Here is a 21,474-nt window from a genome sequence, read left to right on the forward strand (position 1 = left end):
CTCTCCTCAATCCGTGCAGCCAGCTTATCGGCCAGCTTCTCTACGTGTCTCCCCTAAAGTCGACTTCACCAGGACTGGGCAAGTCTGAAAGTACCTCGGAGCCTGACCAGTAAGCTGATGACAGGCAGATCTTCCACTGTCTGCCCTTTCAGGTTCTGGAAACTGACCTGTGACCTCAGGTCTTTGGGCAGCAGCAGTATCTCGAACTTACACAGCTTCCCGGACCAAACACCTAAGCCAAGCTCCACAGAGGGCGGCAGCCCCTCCATCACACTGATCCACCCACAGAACTCTGCCCGGTTACCTAGGATCCAACAGCCACAACAAGCCTCGCGGTAAACACCAACATTCCACCTGGAATCCAACCGCTAACTGCCATCCCCAATGGCTGCTGCATCTTGTCAGTGTTGGGGGAGGGGCTGCATCCGACGAGAGGTTCCTAAGGTAAATGTGATTCTACCCACTAGCGTCCCATGGGCCTTTCTTCTTCCCTCTTTCCTTTTGTTCAGAGCTCTATGCACCGTACCAATGGAGGGAAGGGTGTCCCTTTTCAGTTGATGGTTTCACACGTCTTTAAACTTTCTAACAGTTCACAGTACACAGGGACCCACTAAAGGAGACTTATGTTCCTATAATATCCGTACACCCGGAATACATATGCGTCGCCTGATTTCTGCTGAAACACCCACACTCTCAGGACATGGATCCATTGGATTCATGGGGGCTGAAATTCCAAGAAATGAAACCAACCCCAATGTGCACTTTGCTGTCGGTCTCTTTTGCACTTAGTACACTTTGGCAGAGCTACTTGCCTTTGTTATAGGCTTCTTACATTTCTTCTCTACGTAGCCTAGAATATGGCATTCCTTCATCCTGTTGGAAGACATACAAGTCTACATCACGGACTAGGAAACCATTTGATTCCAAATCGGCATTAGTGTTAGGTCACGATATGCTCTTATGAATCAAAATTTACGAATATGAATGCACGCTTCTGATTTCCGAATACAAGTGTGCTGAGTACATGCAAGCCACGATACTGGGTCGATGCGTTCTGAATGACCCTTGACCTCACCTTGAGTATTTTCTTTTGAATAATCATGGTTCCCTTTGTATGTGTCAGCCAACCATACCATTTTGGTGCTTGTTTGTTGGTTTGATTCTTTGTTGGTCTTCTTCTCGCTTGTTTTGCAAACACGTCAGGCCATGCATCTCTCCTTTCGCTTCAAACAGAGTCAAATAAGCTGATTCACTTAAGAGAGTGCTTCCAATCACCTATGATTTCCTGCTTCCCTCTCCCATCTTTAGGGTTTTGATGTCCTCCTTAAGTTCTTCTTCTTTCTTCTCTGCCACACATGCTCTTCTTGCATTTCCAATAATGGTTTCTTCTTTCCATTCCATCTTGCTGCTTTTCTATTCAGGGGAGTTTTCTCAACCTTTCTTTTAGAAAAACGTTTGAACTGCTGAATTCTTTTAAGATTTGCCGGTCTGTAGAATTCTCTAGCTCTGCCGTTATTTGAAATGGTGTTCATGTGGCATAGGCTACCCTAGGTGGCAGCATTTGGCCATTCAGGATATGGTCTGTGTCCTGGCACTCCTCCCTGTCCTGCAATATTGCTGCCGAGATATCAGCTGAAACCCCTCTGGAGGTTTCCTTGTGACTATGTTGTTTCCTCCAGGTGCATTGTAAATCACTCGGATATTCGTGAACTTTGTTGATTTGAATCATACAGCTGCTGGTAGGTCTATTGGGATTCCACCTCCTTCGGATGCTGTGTAATTCCTGAATTCGCATAGATGATTCTTTCTTGGCTTTCAGCAAGTTTCAGTCTGATTTTTCTACAGATAAATTCTCAGACACTTTTTGTTTCTTTATCTCTTGCTTTTCCATCTGGGGCTCATGATTTCTATTCTTTCATGCCCTGTCTTAACCCAGGGTTCAACTGCAATGTTTTCATTTGTTTGCACTTGCTTTCCTATGTCTGCTTCTGACCGAGGTTTTTCTCTTCCCCTGTCTTCAACAGTCATTCACGCGTCCCTCTGCATTATCTAGTCTGCTAAGGACTGAATTTTAGCCCTGATATTATGACAACCATTGAGTTTCCTGATATTTTTGGCTCGTGTTGAGACTTTCTCTTCCCCTTTTCTGGTATTCTGCCTTTTGTGATTCTGAGACACTGGTGTTCTTCAGTGTTTTCCTGACCTTCATTTTCAACACTTGTTCTGGATAGCGTTTTGCAGACTAGTTGTTTGAAAGCTTATCTTTTGCGCCTTCAATATCTTTGGAACTGAAAATGGTACTTCCTGTTTCTTTTACTGTTCTTCTTCATCTCTACTGGTCAGGTAATATCAGGTATCTAATGTAGACTTCTAGGGCTTTGTTAATTGAAAATTTTAGACTCTTGTCTCTACGCAATTCCATGGGATTTCTGTGAGGACAATTTCTCCTAGACATTGATGCCATAACCTGTACCTGTGTGTGTTGTTTGGTATATCTCCAATTGCTGGTGTTGCATTAGTTGTGATGAACAACCCATACTACTTCGATTAGCATAACTTCATTTTGATTATACTTATCTCACACTTCTGAAAGTGCACAGGACACTTCCTCTTGTGGAAATGAAGCTTCTAAAAGTTCTCAGCTCTGCATTCTTCTCTATGTCATTTTGGAGTGTTTCCAAAACAGCAAACTGAGAGTGCTCTTCTGCTTTTTATTGCCACGGGAATGTCCCAATGAAATCAGTTCTTTCCAGAGCTTCTCTGTCTACAGAAAGACCAGTGGAAGCATATCTATGGATGTCACATATCAGGGCCTGCTGGAATGATCCCGCAGACCTTCCTTGTTGTCCTAGGTGCCGTACCGTGCCGGTGCCATCCAAAATGTAGCATCCGCCTTTGGGAGATAGTGCTGAAGGGAATGCTTCCTCTTCTCACGCTGTGGACTTGGACCACTCTCCCTTGTCCTCTCATCCTTGTGGCACGGGTGCACGAAGGCAACCACAGAGTTGTTGCGCATCCTGTGACTCAAACCAAACCATAATCCCAGCCCAGGTTATGAATGTAGCATATCCTAAGGCTTTTCATTCTGATTTCAAATTCAAGGCCCCCTGGATCCCTCAGACCAGATGCACGATATCTCTGATTCAGCCCCACACGTGCTCTATTGGCAAAATTCCCAATTGGTCCCTGGTCCTGCAGATGTACTGGGTGTGGCCATGGGACATATCGGTAATCGCAACCGCGCGACCAGTGTGGTTGATTTATTATTGGTACACAGTTCGGTTTGCTCTCTTGATTCGACCCACCACATCCCACAACGCACTCCAGATCCCTGAGACTCCGCGTGTGCCATCATCCGTAGCTCTATGCCTCACTGACCATTGCCTCTGCTACCTCAAATTTGGCAGCTTGGATCTTGGTCTCAGAGTTAACTGTGGGGATATTTTGCGCTGGTTTCTTTGAGTTCTCTCAGCCAAGCATCTGCTGTGCACTCTTGTAAATCTCAGCACATCACCTTCAAACCCATGTCTCCTGTCCGCTTGAGAGTGTGCGTCCAAGTTAAACAGAGTTTCACCCTTGTTGCTCCATCACCAGGGGTCCGAACCTGCACTGGTTTCCATTCCCTGCTTTGCATTCTCCTGCTTCCAGGTGTCCTGAGGCCTCATCCTGTCTTTGGGAGTAACAGACCTCTCTTCGGCCAGTGTCCTATGCTAAGGGCTGGGTGAGTGGATGTTTCCATTGCTCTGTACATGGGAGCGAGTGAGTGCAGGTTGCACTTCTTCTCTGCCAACTGGGCATCGATGAATCAACACTACCCAGATACATTTCACAGAAATGTGATATTTGCTTAGCTCTTTGTTTCTATACAGCCGTGGTGGGAGGGATTGTCCGAAGACAACTATTTTGACATTGTGTTGATATCCCATTTGCAGTCTTTAAGAAGTTTAACAGAACTCATTTACATGTTTTGGGAGTTATACGAAAATGGAGTTATTTTTTGAAACACACTAAATCGACCTAGAAGCCAGACTTGTCAATTTTGGTAACATTGTGTCAGCTCTACGGAAAAGCTAGACAGATAGAATGCAAACTAGCAGTCCAAACTGTTCAAGGGGTCATGTCAGCTCTTTAAGGTTGAAGCCTCCGAAACCAACAGGAACCATGAAATAACTTTTGGAAACATGGAATAACCCCCAACCTTGGATACACTTGTGCATGTGGTGCCCTTTATCCCAATGACACCTACTGGCCAATGTTGGCATTTCACGGGGTAACATCCCTCTCTAGGAAAATACAAGAGGAAACAAACCAAATATATACATTTAGGTTTGAATCCAAAAGCACCTAGAGGCATTCTAGCTAGGAGAATCCTGCTGCAGTTATGCTAGTCTATTGAGAACCAGGTGTTTTTCTATCAGTGTTGAGAACGCTTAATCATCCGATCCTGTAGTTTAAAGCCATTTAACGCAACCAAGTCTGCACCCCCATGATATAGTGCCCCCGGGGGCTTGACTCAAGTGAAAGACGATCCACATAAGCTGTGTCTTTAATGTCATTGGCGACTTTTACAGTTCAGTTCACTTTCTGACTTGTACTATTTACCTTCACTGTCTTGAAAAACTGAAGCCTAATACAGATTCATGTTCAGTCAAAGATTCCCCTCACTTACCACACTCCCTTCACCCCAGGGAAGACATAAACACAACATTTGCTGAATCTAGCGGAAGGACATCGTTTCTAGGTGTGAGCTAAGTATTCAAGTTTACCTATTTCAGCCGAGACTATTTGACCTTTAAGGTGTTCACTGTTGTTCACAGAGAGTGAAGCTGGAGGAACTCTGATTCTAGGAGGGGCTTGCTCTTCTCGTAATGGCTTCATTGCAGCTCAGGTACTGATCCTTCAAAATGGATGCCTGAGTGGAGGGGAGGGAAGGGCAAGTGCTCACTAGCTAGGCCCAAACCTGGGAAAAGGCTTACCTGGGCTTGTTGAATTTTGGTCTGAATGGCTTGGGAATGCCCCTTGGGACGTGTGGATTCTCACGACCTCTTCCAAGAACAGGAGCGTTTTGATCATCTCTGCCATTTCTTCTCCTTCAGACGTCAGGGACCTTGGACCCGTTATTGGAGAAGAGAATTGAGGAACTTCCTCAAGTCCACGTTGGCACTCCGTATGTTTCTGCCTGTATCAGTGAGTTTCAATATGTCTCATGAATGTCTTTTGAGCCTGGTATCCTCTACAGCTGTCTCCACGCCAGTATTCTCCATTGTAGCAGAACATCTCTCATCCATGTGTTCGCATCTCTCCTCAATCCGTGCAGCCAGCTTATCGGCCAGCTTCTCTACGTGTCTCCCCTAAAGTCGACTTCACCAGGACTGGGCAAGTCTGAAAGTACCTCGGAGCCTGACCAGTAAGCTGATGACAGGCAGATCTTCCACTGTCTGCCCTTTCAGGTTCTGGAAACTGACCTGTGACCTCAGGTCTTTGGGCAGCAGCAGTATCTCGAACTTACACAGCTTCCCGGACCAAACACCTAAGCCAAGCTCCACAGAGGGCGGCAGCCCCTCCATCACACTGATCCACCCACAGAACTCTGCCCGGTTACCTAGGATCCAACAGCCACAACAAGCCTCGCGGTAAACACCAACATTCCACCTGGAATCCAACCGCTAACTGCCATCCCCAATGGCTGCTGCATCTTGTCAGTGTTGGGGGAGGGGCTGCATCCGACGAGAGGTTCCTAAGGTAAATGTGATTCTACCCACTAGCGTCCCATGGGCCTTTCTTCTTCCCTCTTTCCTTTTGTTCAGAGCTCTATGCACCGTACCAATGGAGGGAAGGGTGTCCCTTTTCAGTTGATGGTTTCACACGTCTTTAAACTTTCTAACAGTTCACAGTACACAGGGACCCACTAAAGGAGACTTATGTTCCTATAATATCCGTACACCCGGAATACATATGCGTCGCCTGATTTCTGCTGAAACACCCACACTCTCAGGACATGGATCCATTGGATTCATGGGGGCTGAAATTCCAAGAAATGAAACCAACCCCAATGTGCACTTTGCTGTCGGTCTCTTTTGCACTTAGTACACTTTGGCAGAGCTACTTGCCTTTGTTATAGGCTTCTTACATTTCTTCTCTACGTAGCCTAGAATATGGCATTCCTTCATCCTGTTGGAAGACATACAAGTCTACATCACGGACTAGGAAACCATTTGATTCCAAATCGGCATTAGTGTTAGGTCACGATATGCTCTTATGAATCAAAATTTACGAATATGAATGCACGCTTCTGATTTCCGAATACAAGTGTGCTGAGTACATGCAAGCCACGATACTGGGTCGATGCGTTCTGAATGACCCTTGACCTCACCTTGAGTATTTTCTTTTGAATAATCATGGTTCCCTTTGTATGTGTCAGCCAACCATACCATTTTGGTGCTTGTTTGTTGGTTTGATTCTTTGTTGGTCTTCTTCTCGCTTGTTTTGCAAACACGTCAGGCCATGCATCTCTCCTTTCGCTTCAAACAGAGTCAAATAAGCTGATTCACTTAAGAGAGTGCTTCCAATCACCTATGATTTCCTGCTTCCCTCTCCCATCTTTAGGGTTTTGATGTCCTCCTTAAGTTCTTCTTCTTTCTTCTCTGCCACACATGCTCTTCTTGCATTTCCAATAATGGTTTCTTCTTTCCATTCCATCTTGCTGCTTTTCTATTCAGGGGAGTTTTCTCAACCTTTCTTTTAGAAAAACGTTTGAACTGCTGAATTCTTTTAAGATTTGCCGGTCTGTAGAATTCTCTAGCTCTGCCGTTATTTGAAATGGTGTTCATGTGGCATAGGCTACCCTAGGTGGCAGCATTTGGCCATTCAGGATATGGTCTGTGTCCTGGCACTCCTCCCTGTCCTGCAATATTGCTGCCGAGATATCAGCTGAAACCCCTCTGGAGGTTTCCTTGTGACTATGTTGTTTCCTCCAGGTGCATTGTAAATCACTCGGATATTCGTGAACTTTGTTGATTTGAATCATACAGCTGCTGGTAGGTCTATTGGGATTCCACCTCCTTCGGATGCTGTGTAATTCCTGAATTCGCATAGATGATTCTTTCTTGGCTTTCAGCAAGTTTCAGTCTGATTTTTCTACAGATAAATTCTCAGACACTTTTTGTTTCTTTATCTCTTGCTTTTCCATCTGGGGCTCATGATTTCTATTCTTTCATGCCCTGTCTTAACCCAGGGTTCAACTGCAATGTTTTCATTTGTTTGCACTTGCTTTCCTATGTCTGCTTCTGACCGAGGTTTTTCTCTTCCCCTGTCTTCAACAGTCATTCACGCGTCCCTCTGCATTATCTAGTCTGCTAAGGACTGAATTTTAGCCCTGATATTATGACAACCATTGAGTTTCCTGATATTTTTGGCTCGTGTTGAGACTTTCTCTTCCCCTTTTCTGGTATTCTGCCTTTTGTGATTCTGAGACACTGGTGTTCTTCAGTGTTTTCCTGACCTTCATTTTCAACACTTGTTCTGGATAGCGTTTTGCAGACTAGTTGTTTGAAAGCTTATCTTTTGCGCCTTCAATATCTTTGGAACTGAAAATGGTACTTCCTGTTTCTTTTACTGTTCTTCTTCATCTCTACTGGTCAGGTAATATCAGGTATCTAATGTAGACTTCTAGGGCTTTGTTAATTGAAAATTTTAGACTCTTGTCTCTACGCAATTCCATGGGATTTCTGTGAGGACAATTTCTCCTAGACATTGATGCCATAACCTGTACCTGTGTGTGTTGTTTGGTATATCTCCAATTGCTGGTGTTGCATTAGTTGTGATGAACAACCCATACTACTTCGATTAGCATAACTTCATTTTGATTATACTTATCTCACACTTCTGAAAGTGCACAGGACACTTCCTCTTGTGGAAATGAAGCTTCTAAAAGTTCTCAGCTCTGCATTCTTCTCTATGTCATTTTGGAGTGTTTCCAAAACAGCAAACTGAGAGTGCTCTTCTGCTTTTTATTGCCACGGGAATGTCCCAATGAAATCAGTTCTTTCCAGAGCTTCTCTGTCTACAGAAAGACCAGTGGAAGCATATCTATGGATGTCACATATCAGGGCCTGCTGGAATGATCCCGCAGACCTTCCTTGTTGTCCTAGGTGCCGTACCGTGCCGGTGCCATCCAAAATGTAGCATCCGCCTTTGGGAGATAGTGCTGAAGGGAATGCTTCCTCTTCTCACGCTGTGGACTTGGACCACTCTCCCTTGTCCTCTCATCCTTGTGGCACGGGTGCACGAAGGCAACCACAGAGTTGTTGCGCATCCTGTGACTCAAACCAAACCATAATCCCAGCCCAGGTTATGAATGTAGCATATCCTAAGGCTTTTCATTCTGATTTCAAATTCAAGGCCCCCTGGATCCCTCAGACCAGATGCACGATATCTCTGATTCAGCCCCACACGTGCTCTATTGGCAAAATTCCCAATTGGTCCCTGGTCCTGCAGATGTACTGGGTGTGGCCATGGGACATATCGGTAATCGCAACCGCGCGACCAGTGTGGTTGATTTATTATTGGTACACAGTTCGGTTTGCTCTCTTGATTCGACCCACCACATCCCACAACGCACTCCAGATCCCTGAGACTCCGCGTGTGCCATCATCCGTAGCTCTATGCCTCACTGACCATTGCCTCTGCTACCTCAAATTTGGCAGCTTGGATCTTGGTCTCAGAGTTAACTGTGGGGATATTTTGCGCTGGTTTCTTTGAGTTCTCTCAGCCAAGCATCTGCTGTGCACTCTTGTAAATCTCAGCACATCACCTTCAAACCCATGTCTCCTGTCCGCTTGAGAGTGTGCGTCCAAGTTAAACAGAGTTTCACCCTTGTTGCTCCATCACCAGGGGTCCGAACCTGCACTGGTTTCCATTCCCTGCTTTGCATTCTCCTGCTTCCAGGTGTCCTGAGGCCTCATCCTGTCTTTGGGAGTAACAGACCTCTCTTCGGCCAGTGTCCTATGCTAAGGGCTGGGTGAGTGGATGTTTCCATTGCTCTGTACATGGGAGCGAGTGAGTGCAGGTTGCACTTCTTCTCTGCCAACTGGGCATCGATGAATCAACACTACCCAGATACATTTCACAGAAATGTGATATTTGCTTAGCTCTTTGTTTCTATACAGCCGTGGTGGGAGGGATTGTCCGAAGACAACTATTTTGACATTGTGTTGATATCCCATTTGCAGTCTTTAAGAAGTTTAACAGAACTCATTTACATGTTTTGGGAGTTATACGAAAATGGAGTTATTTTTTGAAACACACTAAATCGACCTAGAAGCCAGACTTGTCAATTTTGGTAACATTGTGTCAGCTCTACGGAAAAGCTAGACAGATAGAATGCAAACTAGCAGTCCAAACTGTTCAAGGGGTCATGTCAGCTCTTTAAGGTTGAAGCCTCCGAAACCAACAGGAACCATGAAATAACTTTTGGAAACATGGAATAACCCCCAACCTTGGATACACTTGTGCATGTGGTGCCCTTTATCCCAATGACACCTACTGGCCAATGTTGGCATTTCACGGGGTAACATCCCTCTCTAGGAAAATACAAGAGGAAACAAACCAAATATATACATTTAGGTTTGAATCCAAAAGCACCTAGAGGCATTCTAGCTAGGAGAATCCTGCTGCAGTTATGCTAGTCTATTGAGAACCAGGTGTTTTTCTATCAGTGTTGAGAACGCTTAATCATCCGATCCTGTAGTTTAAAGCCATTTAACGCAACCAAGTCTGCACCCCCATGATATAGTGCCCCCGGGGGCTTGACTCAAGTGAAAGACGATCCACATAAGCTGTGTCTTTAATGTCATTGGCGACTTTTACAGTTCAGTTCACTTTCTGACTTGTACTATTTACCTTCACTGTCTTGAAAAACTGAAGCCTAATACAGATTCATGTTCAGTCAAAGATTCCCCTCACTTACCACACTCCCTTCACCCCAGGGAAGACATAAACACAACATTTGCTGAATCTAGCGGAAGGACATCGTTTCTAGGTGTGAGCTAAGTATTCAAGTTTACCTATTTCAGCCGAGACTATTTGACCTTTAAGGTGTTCACTGTTGTTCACAGAGAGTGAAGCTGGAGGAACTCTGATTCTAGGAGGGGCTTGCTCTTCTCGTAATGGCTTCATTGCAGCTCAGGTACTGATCCTTCAAAATGGATGCCTGAGTGGAGGGGAGGGAAGGGCAAGTGCTCACTAGCTAGGCCCAAACCTGGGAAAAGGCTTACCTGGGCTTGTTGAATTTTGGTCTGAATGGCTTGGGAATGCCCCTTGGGACGTGTGGATTCTCACGACCTCTTCCAAGAACAGGAGCGTTTTGATCATCTCTGCCATTTCTTCTCCTTCAGACGTCAGGGACGTTGGACCCGTTATTGGAGAAGAGAATTGAGGAACTTCCTCAAGTCCACGTTGGCACTCCGTATGTTTCTGCCTGTATCAGTGAGTTTCAATATGTCTCATGAATGTCTTTTGAGCCTGGTATCCTCTACAGCTGTCTCCACGCCAGTATTCTCCATTGTAGCAGAACATCTCTCATCCATGTGTTCGCATCTCTCCTCAATCCGTGCAGCCAGCTTATCGGCCAGCTTCTCTACGTGTCTCCCCTAAAGTCGACTTCACCAGGACTGGGCAAGTCTGAAAGTACCTCGGAGCCTGACCAGTAAGCTGATGACAGGCAGATCTTCCACTGTCTGCCCTTTCAGGTTCTGGAAACTGACCTGTGACCTCAGGTCTTTGGGCAGCAGCAGTATCTCGAACTTACACAGCTTCCCGGACCAAACACCTAAGCCAAGCTCCACAGAGGGCGGCAGCCCCTCCATCACACTGATCCACCCACAGAACTCTGCCCGGTTACCTAGGATCCAACAGCCACAACAAGCCTCGCGGTAAACACCAACATTCCACCTGGAATCCAACCGCTAACTGCCATCCCCAATGGCTGCTGCATCTTGTCAGTGTTGGGGGAGGGGCTGCATCCGACGAGAGGTTCCTAAGGTAAATGTGATTCTACCCACTAGCGTCCCATGGGCCTTTCTTCTTCCCTCTTTCCTTTTGTTCAGAGCTCTATGCACCGTACCAATGGAGGGAAGGGTGTCCCTTTTCAGTTGATGGTTTCACACGTCTTTAAACTTTCTAACAGTTCACAGTACACAGGGACCCACTAAAGGAGACTTATGTTCCTATAATATCCGTACATCCGGAATACATATGCGTCGCCTGATTTCTGCTGAAACACCCACACTCTCAGGACATGGATCCATTGGATTCATGGGGGCTGAAATTCCAAGAAATGAAACCAACCCCAATGTGCACTTTGCTGTCGGTCTCTTTTGCACTTAGTACACTTTGGCAGAGCTACTTGCCTTTGTTATAGGCTTCTTACATTTCTTCTCTACGTAGCCTAGAATATGGCATTCCTTCATCCTGTTGGAAGACATACAAGTCTACATCACGGACTAGGAAACCATTTGATTCCAAATCGGCATTAGTGTTAGGTCACGATATGCTCTTATGAATCAAAATTTACGAATATGAATGCACGCTTCTGATTTCCGAATACAAGTGTGCTGAGTACATGCAAGCCACGATACTGGGTCGATGCGTTCTGAATGACCCTTGACCTCACCTTGAGTATTTTCTTTTGAATAATCATGGTTCCCTTTGTATGTGTCAGCCAACCATACCATTTTGGTGCTTGTTTGTTGGTTTGATTCTTTGTTGGTCTTCTTCTCGCTTGTTTTGCAAACACGTCAGGCCATGCATCTCTCCTTTCGCTTCAAACAGAGTCAAATAAGCTGATTCACTTAAGAGAGTGCTTCCAATCACCTATGATTTCCTGCTTCCCTCTCCCATCTTTAGGGTTTTGATGTCCTCCTTAAGTTCTTCTTCTTTCTTCTCTGCCACACATGCTCTTCTTGCATTTCCAATAATGGTTTCTTCTTTCCATTCCATCTTGCTGCTTTTCTATTCAGGGGAGTTTTCTCAACCTTTCTTTTAGAAAAACGTTTGAACTGCTGAATTCTTTTAAGATTTGCCGGTCTGTAGAATTCTCTAGCTCTGCCGTTATTTGAAATGGTGTTCATGTGGCATAGGCTACCCTAGGTGGCAGCATTTGGCCATTCAGGATATGGTCTGTGTCCTGGCACTCCTCCCTGTCCTGCAATATTGCTGCCGAGATATCAGCTGAAACCCCTCTGGAGGTTTCCTTGTGACTATGTTGTTTCCTCCAGGTGCATTGTAAATCACTCGGATATTCGTGAACTTTGTTGATTTGAATCATACAGCTGCTGGTAGGTCTATTGGGATTCCACCTCCTTCGGATGCTGTGTAATTCCTGAATTCGCATAGATGATTCTTTCTTGGCTTTCAGCAAGTTTCAGTCTGATTTTTCTACAGATAAATTCTCAGACACTTTTTGTTTCTTTATCTCTTGCTTTTCCATCTGGGGCTCATGATTTCTATTCTTTCATGCCCTGTCTTAACCCAGGGTTCAACTGCAATGTTTTCATTTGTTTGCACTTGCTTTCCTATGTCTGCTTCTGACCGAGGTTTTTCTCTTCCCCTGTCTTCAACAGTCATTCACGCGTCCCTCTGCATTATCTAGTCTGCTAAGGACTGAATTTTAGCCCTGATATTATGACAACCATTGAGTTTCCTGATATTTTTGGCTCGTGTTGAGACTTTCTCTTCCCCTTTTCTGGTATTCTGCCTTTTGTGATTCTGAGACACTGGTGTTCTTCAGTGTTTTCCTGACCTTCATTTTCAACACTTGTTCTGGATAGCGTTTTGCAGACTAGTTGTTTGAAAGCTTATCTTTTGCGCCTTCAATATCTTTGGAACTGAAAATGGTACTTCCTGTTTCTTTTACTGTTCTTCTTCATCTCTACTGGTCAGGTAATATCAGGTATCTAATGTAGACTTCTAGGGCTTTGTTAATTGAAAATTTTAGACTCTTGTCTCTACGCAATTCCATGGGATTTCTGTGAGGACAATTTCTCCTAGACATTGATGCCATAACCTGTACCTGTGTGTGTTGTTTGGTATATCTCCAATTGCTGGTGTTGCATTAGTTGTGATGAACAACCCATACTACTTCGATTAGCATAACTTCATTTTGATTATACTTATCTCACACTTCTGAAAGTGCACAGGACACTTCCTCTTGTGGAAATGAAGCTTCTAAAAGTTCTCAGCTCTGCATTCTTCTCTATGTCATTTTGGAGTGTTTCCAAAACAGCAAACTGAGAGTGCTCTTCTGCTTTTTATTGCCACGGGAATGTCCCAATGAAATCAGTTCTTTCCAGAGCTTCTCTGTCTACAGAAACACCAGTGGAAGCATATCTATGGATGTCACATATCAGGGCCTGCTGGAATGATCCCGCAGACCTTCCTTGTTGTCCTAGGTGCCGTACCGTGCCGGTGCCATCCAAAATGTAGCATCCGCCTTTGGGAGATAGTGCTGAAGGGAATGCTTCCTCTTCTCACGCTGTGGACTTGGACCACTCTCCCTTGTCCTCTCATCCTTGTGGCACGGGTGCACGAAGGCAACCACAGAGTTGTTGCGCATCCTGTGACTCAAACCAAACCATAATCCCAGCCCAGGTTATGAATGTAGCATATCCTAAGGCTTTTCATTCTGATTTCAAATTCAAGGCCCCCTGGATCCCTCAGACCAGATGCACGATATCTCTGATTCAGCCCCACACGTGCTCTATTGGCAAAATTCCCAATTGGTCCCTGGTCCTGCAGATGTACTGGGTGTGGCCATGGGACATATCGGTAATCGCAACCGCGCGACCAGTGTGGTTGATTTATTATTGGTACACAGTTCGGTTTGCTCTCTTGATTCGACCCACCACATCCCACAACGCACTCCAGATCCCTGAGACTCCGCGTGTGCCATCATCCGTAGCTCTATGCCTCACTGACCATTGCCTCTGCTACCTCAAATTTGGCAGCTTGGATCTTGGTCTCAGAATTAACTGTGGGGATATTTTGCGCTGGTTTCTTTGAGTTCTCTCAGCCAAGCATCTGCTGTGCACTCTTGTAAATCTCAGCACATCACCTTCAAACCCATGTCTCCTGTCCGCTTGAGAGTGTGCGTCCAAGTTAAACAGAGTTTCACCCTTGTTGCTCCATCACCAGGGGTCCGAACCTGCACTGGTTTCCATTCCCTGCTTTGCATTCTCCTGCTTCCAGGTGTCCTGAGGCCTCATCCTGTCTTTGGGAGTAACAGACCTCTCTTCGGCCAGTGTCCTATGCTAAGGGCTGGGTGAGTGGATGTTTCCATTGCTCTGTACATGGGAGCGAGTGAGTGCAGGTTGCACTTCTTCTCTGCCAACTGGGCATCGATGAATCAACACTACCCAGATACATTTCACAGAAATGTGATATTTGCTTAGCTCTTTGTTTCTATACAGCCGTGGTGGGAGGGATTGTCCGAAGACAACTATTTTGACATTGTGTTGATATCCCATTTGCAGTCTTTAAGAAGTTTAACAGAACTCATTTACATGTTTTGGGAGTTATACGAAAATGGAGTTATTTTTTGAAACACACTAAATCGACCTAGAAGCCAGACTTGTCAATTTTGGTAACATTGTGTCAGCTCTACGGAAAAGCTAGACAGATAGAATGCAAACTAGCAGTCCAAACTGTTCAAGGGGTCATGTCAGCTCTTTAAGGTTGAAGCCTCCGAAACCAACAGGAACCATGAAATAACTTTTGGAAACATGGAATAACCCCCAACCTTGGATACACTTGTGCATGTGGTGCCCTTTATCCCAATGACACCTACTGGCCAATGTTGGCATTTCACGGGGTAACATCCCTCTCTAGGAAAATACAAGAGGAAACAAACCAAATATATACATTTAGGTTTGAATCCAAAAGCACCTAGAGGCATTCTAGCTAGGAGAATCCTGCTGCAGTTATGCTAGTCTATTGAGAACCAGGTGTTTTTCTATCAGTGTTGAGAACGCTTAATCATCCGATCCTGTAGTTTAAAGCCATTTAACGCAACCAAGTCTGCACCCCCATGATATAGTGCCCCCGGGGGCTTGACTCAAGTGAAAGACGATCCACATAAGCTGTGTCTTTAATGTCATTGGCGACTTTTACAGTTCAGTTCACTTTCTGACTTGTACTATTTACCTTCACTGTCTTGAAAAACTGAAGCCTAATACAGATTCATGTTCAGTCAAAGATTCCCCTCACTTACCACACTCCCTTCACCCCAGGGAAGACATAAACACAACATTTGCTGAATCTAGCGGAAGGACATCGTTTCTAGGTGTGAGCTAAGTATTCAAGTTTACCTATTTCAGCCGAGACTATTTGACCTTTAAGGTGTTCACTGTTGTTCACAGAGAGTGAAGCTGGAGGAACTCTGATTCTAGGAGGGGCTTGCTCTTCTCGTAATGGCTTCATTGCAGCTCAGGTACTGATCCTTCAAAATGGATGCCTGAGTGGAGGGGAGGGAAGGGCAAGTGCTCACTAGCTAGGCCCAAACCTGGGAAAAGGCTTACCTGGGCTTGTTGAATTTTGGTCTGAATGGCTTGGGAATGCCCCTTGGGACGTGTGGATTCTCACGACCTCTTCCAAGAACAGGAGCGTTTTGATCATCTCTGCCATTTCTTCTCCTTCAGACGTCAGGGACCTTGGACCCGTTATTGGAGAAGAGAATTGAGGAACTTCCTCAAGTCCACGTTGGCACTCCGTATGTTTCTGCCTGTATCAGTGAGTTTCAATATGTCTCATGAATGTCTTTTGAGCCTGGTATCCTCTACAGCTGTCTCCACGCCAGTATTCTCCATTGTAGCAGAACATCTCTCATCCATGTGTTCGCATCTCTCCTCAATCCGTGCAGCCAGCTTATCGGCCAGCTTCTCTACGTGTCTCCCCTAAAGTCGACTTCACCAGGACTGGGCAAGTCTGAAAGTACCTCGGAGCCTGACCAGTAAGCTGATGACAGGCAGATCTTCCACTGTCTGCCCTTTCAGGTTCTGGAAACTGACCTGTGACCTCAGGTCTTTGGGCAGCAGCAGTATCTCGAACTTACACAGCTTCCCGGACCAAACACCTAAGCCAAGCTCCACAGAGGGCGGCAGCCCCTCCATCACACTGATCCACCCACAGAACTCTGCCCGGTTACCTAGGATCCAACAGCCACAACAAGCCTCGCGGTAAACACCAACATTCCACCTGGAATCCAACCGCTAACTGCCATCCCCAATGGCTGCTGCATCTTGTCAGTGTTGGGGGAGGGGCTGCATCCGACGAGAGGTTCCTAAGGTAAATGTGATTCTACCCACTAGCGTCCCATGGGCCTTTCTTCTTCCCTCTTTCCTTTTGTTCAGAGCTCTATGCACCGTACCAATGGAGGGAAGGGTGTCCCTTTTCAGTTGATGGTTTCACACGTCTTTAAACTTTCTAACAGTTCACAGTACACAGGGACCCACTAAAGGAGACTTATGTTCCTATAATATCCGTACACCCGGAATACATATGCGTCGCCTGATTTCTGCTGAAACACCCACACTCTCAGGACATGGATCCATTGGATTCATGGGGGCTGAAATTCCAAGAAATGAAACCAACCCCAATGTGCACTTTGCTGTCGGTCTCTTTTGCACTTAGTACACTTTGGCAGAGCTACTTGCCTTTGTTATAGGCTTCTTACATTTCTTCTCTACGTAGCCTAGAATATGGCATTCCTTCATCCTGTTGGAAGACATACAAGTCTACATCACGGACTAGGAAACCATTTGATTCCAAATCGGCATTAGTGTTAGGTCACGATATGCTCTTATGAATCAAAATTTACGAATATGAATGCACGCTTCTGATTTCCGAATACAAGTGTGCTGAGTACATGCAAGCCACGATACTGGGTCGATGCGTTCTGAATGACCCTTGACCTCACCTTGAGTATTTTCTTTTGAATAATCATGGTTCCCTTTGTATGTGTCAGCCAACCATACCATTTTGGTGCTTGTTTGTTGGTTTGATTCTTTGTTGGTCTTCTTCTCGCTTGTTTTGCAAACACGTCAGGCCATGCATCTCTCCTTTCGCTTCAAACAGAGTCAAATAAGCTGATTCACTTAAGAGAGTGCTTCCAATCACCTATGATTTACTGCTTCCCTCTCCCATCTTTAGGGTTTTGATGTCCTCCTTAAGTTCTTCTTCTTTCTTCTCTGCCACACATGCTCTTCTTGCATTTCCAATAATGGTTTCTTCTTTCCATTCCATCTTGCTGCTTTTCTATTCAGGGGAGTTTTCTCAACCTTTCTTTTAGAAAAACTTTTGAACTGCTGAATTCTTCTAAGATTTGCCGGTCTGTAGAATTCTCTAGCTCTGCCGTTATTTGAAATGGTGTTCATGTGGCATAGGCTACCCTAGGTGGCAGCATTTGGCCATTCAGGATATGGTCTGTGTCCTGGCACTCCTCCCTGTCCTGCAATATTGCTGCCGAGATATCAGCTGAAACCCCTCTGGAGGTTTCCTTGTGACTATGTTGTTTCCTCCAGGTGCATTGTAAATCACTCGGATATTCGTGAACTTTGTTGATTTGAATCATACAGCTGCTGGTAGGTCTATTGGGATTCCACCTCCTTCGGATGCTGTGTAATTCCTGAATTCGCATAGATGATTCTTTCTTGGCTTTCAGCAAGTTTCAGTCTGATTTTTCTACAGATAAATTCTCAGACACTTTTTGTTTCTTTATCTCTTGCTTTTCCATCTGGGACTCATGATTTCTATTCTTTCATGCCCTGTCTTAACCCAGGGTTCAACTGCAATGTTTTCATTTGTTTGCACTTGCTTTCCTATGTCTGCTTCTGACCGAGGTTTTTCTCTTCCCCTGTCTTCAACAGTCATTCACGCGTCCCTCTGCATTATCTAGTCTGCTAAGGACTGAATTTTAGCCCTGATATTATCACAACCATTGAGTTTCCTGATATTTTTGGCTCGTGTTGAGACTTTCTCTTCCCCTTTTCTGGTATTCTGCCTTTTGTGATTCTGAGACACTGGTGTTCTTCAGTGTTTTCCTGACCTTCATTTTCAACACTTGTTCTGGATAGCGTTTTGCAGACTAGTTGTTTGAAAGCTTATCTTTTGTGCCTTCAATATCTTTGGAACTGAAAATGGTACTTCCTGTTTCTTTTACTGTTCTTCTTCATCTCTACTGGTCAGGTAATATCAGGTATCTAATGTAGACTTCTAGGGCTTTGTTAATTGAAAATTTTAGACTCTTGTCTCTACGCAATTCCATGGGATTTCTGTGAGGACAATTTCTCCTAGACATTGATGCCATAACCTGTACCTGTGTGTGTTGTTTGGTATATCTCCAATTGCTGGTGTTGCATTAGTTGTGATGAACAACCCATACTACTTCGATTAGCATAACTTCATTTTGATTATACTTATCTCACACTTCTGAAAGTGCACAGGACACTTCCTCTTGTGGAAATGAAGCTTCTAAAAGTTCTCAGCTCTGCATTCTTCTCTATGTCATTTTGGAGTGTTTCCAAAACAGCAAACTGAGAGTGCTCTTCTGCTTTTTATTGCCACGGGAATGTCCCAATGAAATCAGTTCTTTCCAGAGCTTCTCTGTCTACAGAAAGACCAGTGGAAGCATATCTATGGATGTCACATATCAGGGCCTGCTGGAATGATCCCGCAGACCTTCCTTGTTGTCCTAGGTGCCGTACCGTGCCGGTGCCATCCAAAATGTAGCATCCGCCTTTGGGAGATAGTGCTGAAGGGAATGCTTCCTCTTCTCACGCTGTGGACTTGGACCACTCTCCCTTGTCCTCTCATCCTTGTGGCACGGGTGCACGAAGGCAACCACAGAGTTGTTGCGCATCCTGTGACTCAAACCAAACCATAATCCCAGCCCAGGTTATGAATGTAGCATATCCTAAGGCTTTTCATTCTGATTTCAAATTCAAGGCCCCCTGGATCCCTCAGACCAGATGCACGATATCTCTGATTCAGCCCCACACGTGCTCTATTGGCAAAATTCCCAATTGGTCCCTGGTCCTGCAGATGTACTGGGTGTGGCCATGGGACATATCGGTAATCGCAACCGCGCGACCAGTGTGGTTGATTTATTATTGGTACACAGTTCGGTTTGCTCTCTTGATTCGACCCACCACATCCCACAACGCACTCCAGATCCCTGAGACTCCGCGTGTGCCATCATCCGTAGCTCTATGCCTCACTGACCATTGCCTCTGCTACCTCAAATTTGGCAGCTTGGATCTTGGTCTCAGAATTAACTGTGGGGATATTTTGCGCTGGTTTCTTTGAGTTCTCTCAGCCAAGCATCTGCTGTGCACTCTTGTAAATCTCAGCACATCACCTTCAAACCCATGTCTCCTGTCCGCTTGAGAGTGTGCGTCCAAGTTAAACAGAGTTTCACCCTTGTTGCTCCATCACCAGGGGTCCGAACCTGCACTGGTTTCCATTCCCTGCTTTGCATTCTCCTGCTTCCAGGTGTCCTGAGGCCTCATCCTGTCTTTGGGAGTAACAGACCTCTCTTCGGCCAGTGTCCTATGCTAAGGGCTGGGTGAGTGGATGTTTCCATTGCTCTGTACATGGGAGCGAGTGAGTGCAGGTTGCACTTTTTCTCAGCCAACTGGGCATCGATGAATCAACACTATCCAGATACATTTCACAGAAATGTGATATTTGATTAGCTCTTTGTTTCTATACAGCCGTGGTGGGAGGGATTGTCCGAAGACAACTATTTTGACATTGTGTTGATATCCCATTTGCAGTCTTTAAGAAGTTTAACAGAACTCATTTACATGTTTTGGGAGTTATACGAAAATGGAGTTATTTTTTGAAACACACTAAATCGACCTAGAAGCCAGACTTGTCAATTTTGGTAACATTGTGTCAGCTCTACGGAAAAGCTAGACAGATAGAATGCAAACTAGCAGTCCAAACTGTTCAAGGGGTCATGTCAGCTCTTTAAGGTTGAAGCCTCCGAAACCAACAGGAACCATGAAATAACTTTTGGAAACATGGAATAACCCCCAACCTTGGATACACTTGTGCATGTGGTGCCCTTTATCCCAATGACACCTACTGGCCAATGTTGGCATTTCAAGGGGTAACATCCCTCTCTAGGAAAATACAAGAGGAAACAAACCAAATATATACATTTAGGTTTGAATCCAAAAGCACCTAGAGGCATTCTAGCTAGGAGAATCCTGCTGCAGTTATGCTAGTCTATTGAGAACCAGGTGTTTTTCTATCAGTGTTGAGAACGCTTAATCATCCGATCCTGTAGTTTAAAGCCATTTAACGCAACCAAGTCTGCACCCCCATGATATAGTGCCCCCGGGGGCTTGACTCAAGTGAAAGACGATCCACATAAGCTGTGTCTTTAATGTCATTGGTGACTTTTACAGTTCAGTTCACTTTCTGACTTGTACTATTTACCTTCACTGTCTTGAAAAACTGAAGCCTAATACAGATTCATGTTCAGTCAAAGATTCCCCTCACTTACCACACTCCCTTCACCCCAGGGAAGACATAAACACAACATTTGCTGAATCTAGCGGAAGGACATCGTTTCTAGGTGTGAGCTAAGTATTCAAGTTTACCTATTTCAGCCGAGACTATTTGACCTTTAAGGTGTTCACTGTTGTTCACAGAGAGTGAAGCTGGAGGAACTCTGATTCTAGGAGGGGCTTGCTCTTCTCGTAATGGCTTCATTGCAGCTCAGGTACTGATCCTTCAAAATGGATGCCTGAGTGGAGGGGAGGGAAGGGCAAGTGCTCACTAGCTAGGCCCAAACCTGGGAAAAGGCTTACCTGGGCTTGTTGAATTTTGGTCTGAATGGCTTGGGAATGCCCCTTGGGACGTGTGGATTCTCACGACCTCTTCCAAGAACAGGAGCGTTTTGATCATCTCTGCCATTTCTTCTCCTTCAGACGTCAGGGACCTTGGACCCGTTATTGGAGAAGAGAATTGAGGAACTTCCTCAAGTCCACGTTGGCACTCCGTATGTTTCTGCCTGTATCAGTGAGTTTCAATATGTCTCATGAATGTCTTTTGAGCCTGGTATCCTCTACAGCTGTCTCCACGCCAGTATTCTCCATTGTAGCAGAACATCTCTCATCCATGTGTTCGCATCTCTCCTCAATCCGTGCAGCCAGCTTATCGGCCAGCTTCTCTACGTGTCTCCCCTAAAGTCGACTTCACCAGGACTGGGCAAGTCTGAAAGTACCTCGGAGCCTGACCAGTAAGCTGATGACAGGCAGATCTTCCACTGTCTGCCCTTTCAGGTTCTGGAAACTGACCTGTGACCTCAGGTCTTTGGGCAGCAGCAGTATCTCGAACTTACACAGCTTCCCGGACCAAACACCTAAGCCAAGCTCCACAGAGGGCGGCAGCCCCTCCATCACACTGATCCAC

General features: G+C 45.3%; 3 long non-coding RNA genes across 3 annotated transcripts; all 3 read left to right on the forward strand.

Moving 5' to 3' along the window:
• The first annotated feature begins 271 nt into the window (after window positions 1-271).
• On the forward strand, window positions 272-5,179 carry LOC140693763 (uncharacterized). The gene is made up of 3 exons (XR_012069461.1): window positions 272-444; window positions 4,818-4,888; window positions 5,097-5,179. It is a non-coding gene; the product is annotated as an uncharacterized lncRNA (long non-coding RNA).
• A 5,688-nt stretch (window positions 5,180-10,867) lies between these two features.
• Window positions 10,868-15,774, forward strand: LOC140693764 (uncharacterized). Its single transcript, XR_012069462.1, has 3 exons — window positions 10,868-11,040; window positions 15,414-15,484; window positions 15,693-15,774. It is a non-coding gene; the product is annotated as an uncharacterized lncRNA (long non-coding RNA).
• A 382-nt stretch (window positions 15,775-16,156) lies between these two features.
• On the forward strand, window positions 16,157-21,086 carry LOC140693747 (uncharacterized). Its single transcript, XR_012069445.1, has 3 exons — window positions 16,157-16,338; window positions 20,712-20,782; window positions 20,991-21,086. It is a non-coding gene; the product is annotated as an uncharacterized lncRNA (long non-coding RNA).
• The last annotated feature ends 388 nt before the right edge of the window (window positions 21,087-21,474 follow it).

The sequence above is a fragment of the Vicugna pacos genome, unplaced genomic scaffold (assembly GCF_048564905.1).
Source record: "Vicugna pacos unplaced genomic scaffold, VicPac4 scaffold_20, whole genome shotgun sequence".
Lineage (NCBI taxonomy): Eukaryota > Metazoa > Chordata > Mammalia > Artiodactyla > Camelidae > Vicugna > Vicugna pacos.